Below are 8,776 nucleotides of genomic sequence, written 5' to 3'. Positions count from 1 at the left end.
GACTCCTAATTTCACTTCCATGTTGGTAGCATTGTATAAAGAGAAAAGTGCCATTCTGGTGGGAGACATTCATTCATTCACTCAAATATGTGCTGGGCGACTACAACATGTCTGTTCTTGAGTTGGACAGTGGGGACCAGGGTTCAGGAAGAGTGGTCTCAGCACCCATCTCACTGGTCATGTAAGTGCCATGAACCTCAAGACTATCTCCAGCTCCCAAAACATGTCAGGCGTTTAATACATGGTGTGGAATGAATGTGTTGTTCCTGCTTTTGTGTGGTTCATAGTCTGGAGGAAAAATCTTTAAATATATACTCATTTTTATAATATATAATTACATCTGTGTGTATACAGACACACACACATATATATACATACACACATACATAGACACACACACGCATATATAGGAATGTTGAGAGTTGTAGTGTGCCCTGGAGAAGGCAATGGCACCCCACTCCAGTACTCTTGCCTGGAAAATCCCATGGACAGAGGAGCCTGGTAGGCTGCAGTCCATGGGGTCGCTAAGGGTCGGACATGACTGAGCAACTTCACTTTCACTTTTCACTTTCATGCATTGGAGAAGAAAATGGCAACCCACTCCAGTGTTCTTGCCTGGAGGAATCCCAGCGACAGGGGAACCTGGTGGGCTGCCGTCTCTGGGGTCGCACAGAGTCGGACACAACTGAAGCGACTTAGCAGCAGCAGCAGCAGCAGCCAGTATTCTTGCCTGGAGAATCCCATGGACAGAGGAGCCTGGAGGCCTACAGTCTGTGGGGGTGAAAGAGTCAGACACGACTTAGTGACTAAACCACCACCACCACCATAGTGTGCCCTGGGGCTGGAGTGGAAGAACGTGAACGGAAGGGTTCCTGGCACTGCCAGTAGTTCAACACATCTGAAATGGGTACTGTAGATGGGGCACCACCCGATAAGGCTGGACAGGTAAACCGTCATGTCCTCAAGAGCTGAGCATTATCTGATAAGGTTGAGCTCAGCAGACTTTATTTAAAGGGTCATACAGTAAATATTTTAAGCTTTGTGGGCCACACAATTTCCATTGCAACTACTCAACTCTGCTTCCAACGTAGACATAGAGAATATGTCAATGAATGAGCATAGCTCTATTCTTCCAAAAATTATTTACAAAATTGGAGGCAGGCTAGGTATGTCCTGTGGGCTGTAGTTTGCTGATCCATGCTGCAGGGTTTTGGGTTCTCTTGAGGCAGTATGATCAGATGTCCCTCCTTTATTCATCCCTTAAGTATTTCTCGAACACCTAATATGTCCCACGGATAGTAGCAGTTGCTTCACTTTTGCTGCTTACAGACTAGTGGGATAGAAAGGCTCAGAGCATCCTGGCAAGTGCTGTGATGGATCAAGAGAAAAGGAGTCATGGGGTCAGAGCAATAGGCCCTTAAACCCAAATTTGGAAGGTTGAACACATGCCACATTCTCCAAGGAAATAATATCTGAGCTCCAGCCCAAAAGATGAGTAAATGAACTGAAAAAAATGTTCCAGATAAATAAAGGCTGGGTAGAGATAGAAGATGTTCAAGGGTAGAAGGCCTGAGATGAGTTCAGGAGCATGGATTGTGGTAGGGAGCGCAGCAAGAATCGAGGCTGAATGTTAAGTATTCATTAGAACAGTGTCACCCAATAGAAATACAGTGTCGATCATATATGTGATTTTAAAATTTCTAGTGAAAGTGAAATTTGCTCAATCCTATCCACCTCTTTGTGACCTCATGGACTGTAGCCCGTCAGGCTCCTCAGTTCAGTTCAGTCACTCAGTCGTGTCTGACTTTTTGCGACCCCATGGACCATAGCACGCCAGGCCTCCCTGTCCCTCACCAACTCCTGGAGCTTACTCAAACTCATGTCCATTGAGTCAGTGATGCCATCCAACCATCTCATCCTCTCTCGTCCCCTTCATCTGCCTTCAATCTTTCCCAGCCTCAGAGTCTTTTCAAATGAGTCAGTTCTTCGCATCAGGTGGCCAAAGTATTGGAGTTTCAGCTTCAACATCAATTCTTCCAGTGAACACCCAGGACTGATTTCCTTTAGGATGGACTGGTTGGATCTCCTTGCAGTCCAAGGGACTCTCAAGAGTCTTCTCCAGCACCACAGTTCAAAAGCATCAATTCTTCAGTGCTCAGCTTTCTTTATAGTCCAACTCTCACATCCATACATGACTACTAGAAAAACCAAAGCTTTGACTAGATGGACCTTTGTTGGCAAAATAATGTCTCTGCTTTTTAATGCTCTCTAGGTTGGTGGTAGCCTATTCCTTCTCCAGCAGATCTTCCCAACCTAGGAATTGAACCAGGGTCTCCTGCATTGAAGGCAGATTCTTTACCAGCTGAGCTACCAGGGAAGCTGTATTTAAAGAGTTCAAAAGCAATGAATGAATTTAAATTTAATAATGCAGATGATCCCTGACTTATAATTTTTCAACTTTACCATGTGACTCACACAGTAAAGAACCTGCCTGCAATGCAGGAGACCCAGGTTCTATCCCCAGGTTGGGAAGAGCCCCTGGAGAAGGGAATGGTTAGCCACTCCAGTGTTCTTGCCTGGAGAAATCCATGGACAGAGGAGCCTGACAGACTACCAACCAGGAGGTCGCAAAGAGTTGAACATGACTGAGTGACTAACACAATTTTTTCAAAAGTGATAGACATTTCAGTAGACACCATAATTTGAATTTTGAATGCTGATCTTCTCCCAGGCTAGCCATATGCTGTAAGATCCTCTTTTATGATGCTGGGCAGTGGCAACCCCAGCTCCCAGTCAGGAACATGATCAACATGGGAGACAGCCCATACACTTAAACCATTCTGGACCCAGGCACCCATTCTGCTTCCCACTTTCAACACAGTATTCAATGACATGAGGTATTCAATACTTTACTGTAAGATAGGCTTAGTGTTGGATGATTTTGCCCACCTGTAGGCTGATGTCACTGTTCAGGTCACATATAAGGTAGGCTCGGCTAAGCCGTGATGTTCGGTGTGTTGTACCTCACTCAGTCGTGTCTGGCTCTGTGATGCCGTAGACTGTAGCCCATCAGGCTCCTTTGTCCATGGGATTTCCCAAGCAAGAATACTGGAGTGGGTTGCCTTTTCCTTCTCCAGGGGATCTTCCTGACCCAGGGACTGACCTGCATCTGCTGCATTGGCAGGTGGATTCTTTACCCTCTGAGCCATCAGGGAAGCCCATGATGTCCAGTAGGTTAGGTGTATTAAGTGCATCTCCAATTTACAATGACATTTTCAACTGATCATGGGTTTACAGAGATGTAACCACAGCGTAAATCACGGAAGATGTGTCTGTCTTATTTAATACAATATATTATGAATATTATTCTATCAACATATGATTAATGTAAACAATTATCAATATTTCTTCTTTGGTCAGATCAGTCGCTCAGTCTGTCCGACTCTTTGTGACCCCATGAATCGCAGCATGCCAGGCCTCCCTGTCCAACACCAACTCCTAGAGTTCACTGAGACTCACATCCATCGAGTCAGTGATGCCATCCAGCCATCTCATCCTCTGTCGTCCCCTTCTCCTCCTGCCCCCAATCCCTCCCAGCATCAGAGTCTTTTCTAATGAGTCAACTCTTCGCATGAGGTGGCCAAAGTACTGGAGTTTCAGCTTTAGCATCATTCCTTCCAAAGAAATCCCAGGGCTGATCTCCTTCAGGATGGACTGGTTGGATCTCCTTGCAGTCCAAGGGACTCTCAAGAGTCTTCTCCAACGCCACAGTTCAAAAGCATCAGTTCTTCAGCACTGAGCCTTCTTCACAGTCCAACTCTCACATCCATACATGACCACAGGAAAAACCATAGCCTTGACTAGACGGACCTTTGTTGGCAAAGTAATGTCTCTGCTTTTGAATATGCTATCTAGGTTGGTCATAACTTTCCTTCCAAGGAGTAAGCGTCTTTTAATTTCATGGCTGCAGTTACCATCTGCAGTAATTTTGGAGCCCAGAAAAATAAAGTCTGACACTGTTTCCACTGTTTTCCCATCTATTTCCCATGAAGTGGTAGGACCAGATGCCATGATCTTCGTTTTCTGAATGTTGAGCTTTAAGCCAACCTTTTCACTCTCCTCTTTCACTTTCATCAAGAGGCTTTTGAGTTCCTCTTCACTTTCTGCCATAAGGGTGGTGTCATCTGCATATCTGAGGTTATTGATATTTCTCCCGGCAATCTTGATTCCAGCTTGTGTTTCTTCCAGTCCAGCGTTTCTCATGATGTACTCTGCATATAAGTTAAATAAACAGGGTGACAATATACAGCCTTGACGTACTCCTTTTCCTATTTGGAACCAGTCTGTTGTTCCATGTCCAGTTCTAACTGTTGCTTCCTGACCTGCATACAAATTTCTCAAGAGGCAGGTCAGGTGGTCTGGTATTCCCATCTCTTTCAGAATTTCCCACAGTTTATTGTGATCCATACAGTCAAAGGCTTTGGCATAGTCCATAAAGCAGAAATAGATGTTTTTCTGGAACTCTCTTGCTTTTTCTATGATCCAGCGGATGTTGGCAGTTTGATCTCTGGTTCCTCTGCCTTTTCTAAAACCAGCTTGAACATCAGGAAGTTCACGGTTCACATATTGCTGAAGCCTGGCTTGGAGAATTTTGAGCATTACTTTACTAGCGTGTGAGATGAGTGCAATTGTGTGGTAGTTTGAGCATTCTTTGGCATTGCCTTTCTTTGGTACTGAGGCATTAACATCCCATGCGTTCGTCCCACGTGTAGGGCAGCTCAGTTGAAGCCTGCCGTGCTTCTTTCAGCGCTCAGTAGACGCGCGTGCTGGTGACTGCTGTGGTGGATCAGGCAAAGCTGTCTGGGGCGTCAGAGGGCTGGGCTGTAGCATAAGCGCACTGAGACTTTATATATTACTATCATTCTGGTAGCAGGATAGGCTGTTATCTTTACATTTCTGACCAATTGCCTTGGACTAGGAAGCTCAAAGGAGAGAAGCAAAAGGCAGAAGAAAGGAAGAGGGGAGAATGGCCAACTTTGGATGGGAAGGAAAAAGCATGTGTGTGGCCTTATTAGAAAACATGGGGACATGAAAAAGAATAGAACCAAATATCCAGCTGACCTGAACAGGCGGTGGTTGAAAGATCAGATGTCTGGGAGATCCTGCTCACACAATGAGGCGTCAAAGCCTAGGCGTCCAGTCAGTGGTCAGCTCTGCTAACTACCTGAGGACCACCAACCCTCTCATTCAGAACCTGAGGACGTCAAGAGCGGGAAGGCAGGTCAGCCCAGGAAGCTGCCTCATTCTCCATGCTGCTAGGTGGTGGTCCAGATTGCAGAACCCACCCTAGCCTAGGGCACAGAAGCTTGGTACTCCCTCACATCTGAGCCTCTGAGGGCCGAGACCCATTTTTCAACCAAAACTCACTGGACCTCCTGGATAGGTGGGCTAGTTTTGATTATAACATCCCCTTCTCAGGTGCTCAGATTTCCTTCTGTTTACCCATTTCCCCACCTATCATCGGGCTTCCCAGGTGATGCGAGTGGTAAAGGACCTGCCTGCCAATGCAAGAGACACAGAAGACTTGGGTTCCATCCCTGGGTCAGGAAGATTCCCCTGGAGGAGGAAATGGTAACCCACTCTAGTATTCTTGCCTGGAGAATGCCATGAACAGAGGAGCCTTAAGGGCCACAGTCCATGGGGTCACAAAGAGTTGGACACGATTAAAGCAGCTGAGTACGCCACCTACCATCAACACTTTAAACATAGGCTTCTACTGGATTATCCATATTTGACTGTATTTATTAAGACACAGGTAATCAGGCTGTGCTGTGTTGGAATTACTGATTATTTCTTAAAATCGTCTTTTCTGTCTCTAACTACATGCTTGTCTTATTTAAGCCTTAGCAATCGAAAGTCTTTGGGGCACCTTTAATGAAAAAATGAAAAAACTTGGTAATTAACATGTGATTTGTGTGTGTGTGTGTCTGTATACTTCACCAAAGTGCTGACAAAATGTTTTCTTAATCGATTTAGTTACAGCCTGGAGTTTTACAACACTAATTGGATTAGCATCATGAGTGGCTAATGCTCTGTCCAAATTTATTCCTATCTTCCTCAAACAAACACAGAAGACCAATGGTGAGCCAGGAGATTTAAGTTAAATGAGAAGCAGCTTGTGTGTTCTGAGAAACAGAGGAAGTAAATGGACAGTATAGTCTGAGGTGATTTTGGAGGAAACAGGCTAGTGGAGACTCGCAGGTCTTCTAGGCTTGGCTGAGCTTGGATAAGACTTCCAGGAGCATCACTGGGCATAGTTATGTTGGGGGCTCACATTGAGATTTCACTCCTCAATGGTCTTATGACCTTGGGAACGTTATTTAAAATTTCTTGCCTCAAGTCCTCATGTACAAAGTGAGAATATCGTGTCAGGCATATAGTGAGCCTGTGATCAGTATAAACAATACTAAAAAATATTAATATACTTACCTAAGTTGAGGCTTAAAGGATGAATGGGAGTGAGCTCTGTGTAGTCAAAGGAGAGTGTTCCAGGTAGTACAGAGCTCGAGTCCAAAGCTCAGATCTCAGAGAACATTTTGTTGTTGTTCAGTCACTCAATCGTGTCCAACTCTTTGACCCCATGGATTGCAGCACGCCAGGCTTCCCTGTCCTTCACTATCCCCTCAAGTTTGCTCAAACTCATGTCCATTGGGTCAGTGATGCCATCCAACCATCTCATCCATCACCCCCTTCTCTTGCCCTCAATCTTTCCCAGCATCAGGTCTTCTCCAATGAGTTGGCTCTTTGCATCAGGTGGCCAAAGTATTGGAGCTTCAGCCTCAGCATCAATTCTTCTAATGAATATTCAGGGTTGATTTCCTTTAGGATGGGCTGGTTTGAGAGGACATGGCATGTTACAGGAACCAAAGAGAGTTCAGTTTGGCTGGAGCATTAAGTGAGGGGTGGGTAGGTGGCAGTGGGGTTGGGAGCAGAAGCCAAGTCTTGCAAGGTAGGCGGAATCTGAAACTCTGGGCTGCTGTATCCTTGAGATGTGAGCCTATTTCCAAATCTCAGGCTCTGAAGACAAATTTACAGGTGAACAGGGTCCCAACAACTGATGCTTTGTATGTGTTAACATGAGTTACAAGAGAACCACAGATGTTTGAGATGAAAGCCTTTGGCAGGGAGCTTCGTGGAAAATATTTTTTTAAAAATATCATCACAGAGAAAAATTAGCTATGACTTGACAGAAAGCCATTCCCCTAGCGGAAGGGAAATATCAAGGTTTTGGGTTTGGGTCTTGGATGGTGTACTGAATGTCTGGAAACTAAGTTTTCTCTTTGGCTGCTTGGGAAGAGGTTTTGAAATTGGTCCTTGGGAATTCTGCCTCCCTGGCCTGTACTGGTAGAAAGGGTGTGTGTCTGTGTCTGTGTCTGTGTGTGTGTGTGTGTGTACAGATGAATGGATGCTAGGATGGACACCTCATGTCTATCCAGGAACTGGATGTGGAGAAAATGAGACATCTGGTTACGTCTTGTCCTAAACAGGGTCTGTGTTACTTGGCAGGCTTTAATCCAGGAAAGGAATGTTCGTACAGTGCAAAGGTATCAAGGAGAATGAGCTGCTGCTTTTCCTTGTGAAGCCCAGACAGGTTCCTGAGAGGAGCCATAGGGTAAGACCCCACCTCCTGGATGAACTTCTGTCAAAGGACAACATGTGTGTGCTCCCTATTTGAAAAAGGAAGAGGAAATAAGGGAGGCAACACTGGGTCCCCAAAGTCAGACAGACCTGAGGTTTTCCCAGCCAGACTATCCTTCTTCTCTCCTGAAAGCCCTGCTTGATCTTCAAGGCTCATCTCAAGGCTCCTAGAGGAAGCCTCCAGGCACCTTTCCAGCCCCATCTCCTCTGCTTGCTCATGTATTGACAATATTCCGACCCAAATTCCTCACCATGCATTCTCCTACCAGCATGTTCTTATCCAGGCTCCTCTCTCTGCCTGGAATGCCCTTCTCTCCCTTTTTGGTCTGTCTCACTCCTCCTCAGTGTTCAAAACTCCATTTTGATCATTGCCTTCTTCCCTGGTGGCTCAGATGGTAAATAATCTGCCTGCAATGCAAGAGACCTGGGTTCGATCCCTGGAGAAGATCTCTGGAGAAGGGAACAGCTACCCAATCCAGTATTCTTGCCTGGAGAATTCCATGAACAGAGGAGCCTGGTGGGCTACAGTTCACCGGGTCACAAAGACTCTACATGATTGAGCAACTAACACTTTTACTTTCGTATCCTCAAGTCTGAGTCCCTCTCAGGCTTGGCCTTTGACATTATAAAACAGGTGTGGAATGTCTACCAATAGACAGGAAACTCCCTGAGGGCAGGGGCCATGTGGTATTATTTTACCCATTTAGGGTAATCACCTAAGTCATGTCCAGCTCTTTTCGACCCCATGGACTGTAGCTTGCCAGGCTCCTCTGTCCATGGAATTCTCCAGGCAAGAATACTGGAATGGGTTGCCATGTCCTTTTCCAGGGGATCTTCCTGACCCAGGGATCAAACCCAGGTCTCCCACATGGTGGGCAGATTCTTTATCAACCAAGCCACAACTCTCATAACTTTCAGGATCCTCATTACCTAGCAGTTAGGTGTTTGTGCATATGGACAGTTGAGAGGTTGGATCTGTAGTTCTCCAAGTGTGACCCCCGATCAGCAGCAACCGTATCTCATAGAAAGTTTTCAGAAATACAGATTCTTGGGCCCTACTCCAATGCTGAATCAGAAA

The sequence above is a fragment of the Bubalus kerabau genome, chromosome 4 (genome assembly GCF_029407905.1).
Source record: "Bubalus kerabau isolate K-KA32 ecotype Philippines breed swamp buffalo chromosome 4, PCC_UOA_SB_1v2, whole genome shotgun sequence".
Classification (NCBI taxonomy): Eukaryota; Metazoa; Chordata; class Mammalia; order Artiodactyla; family Bovidae; genus Bubalus; species Bubalus kerabau.
Note: the sequence above shows the minus strand (reverse complement) of the source record.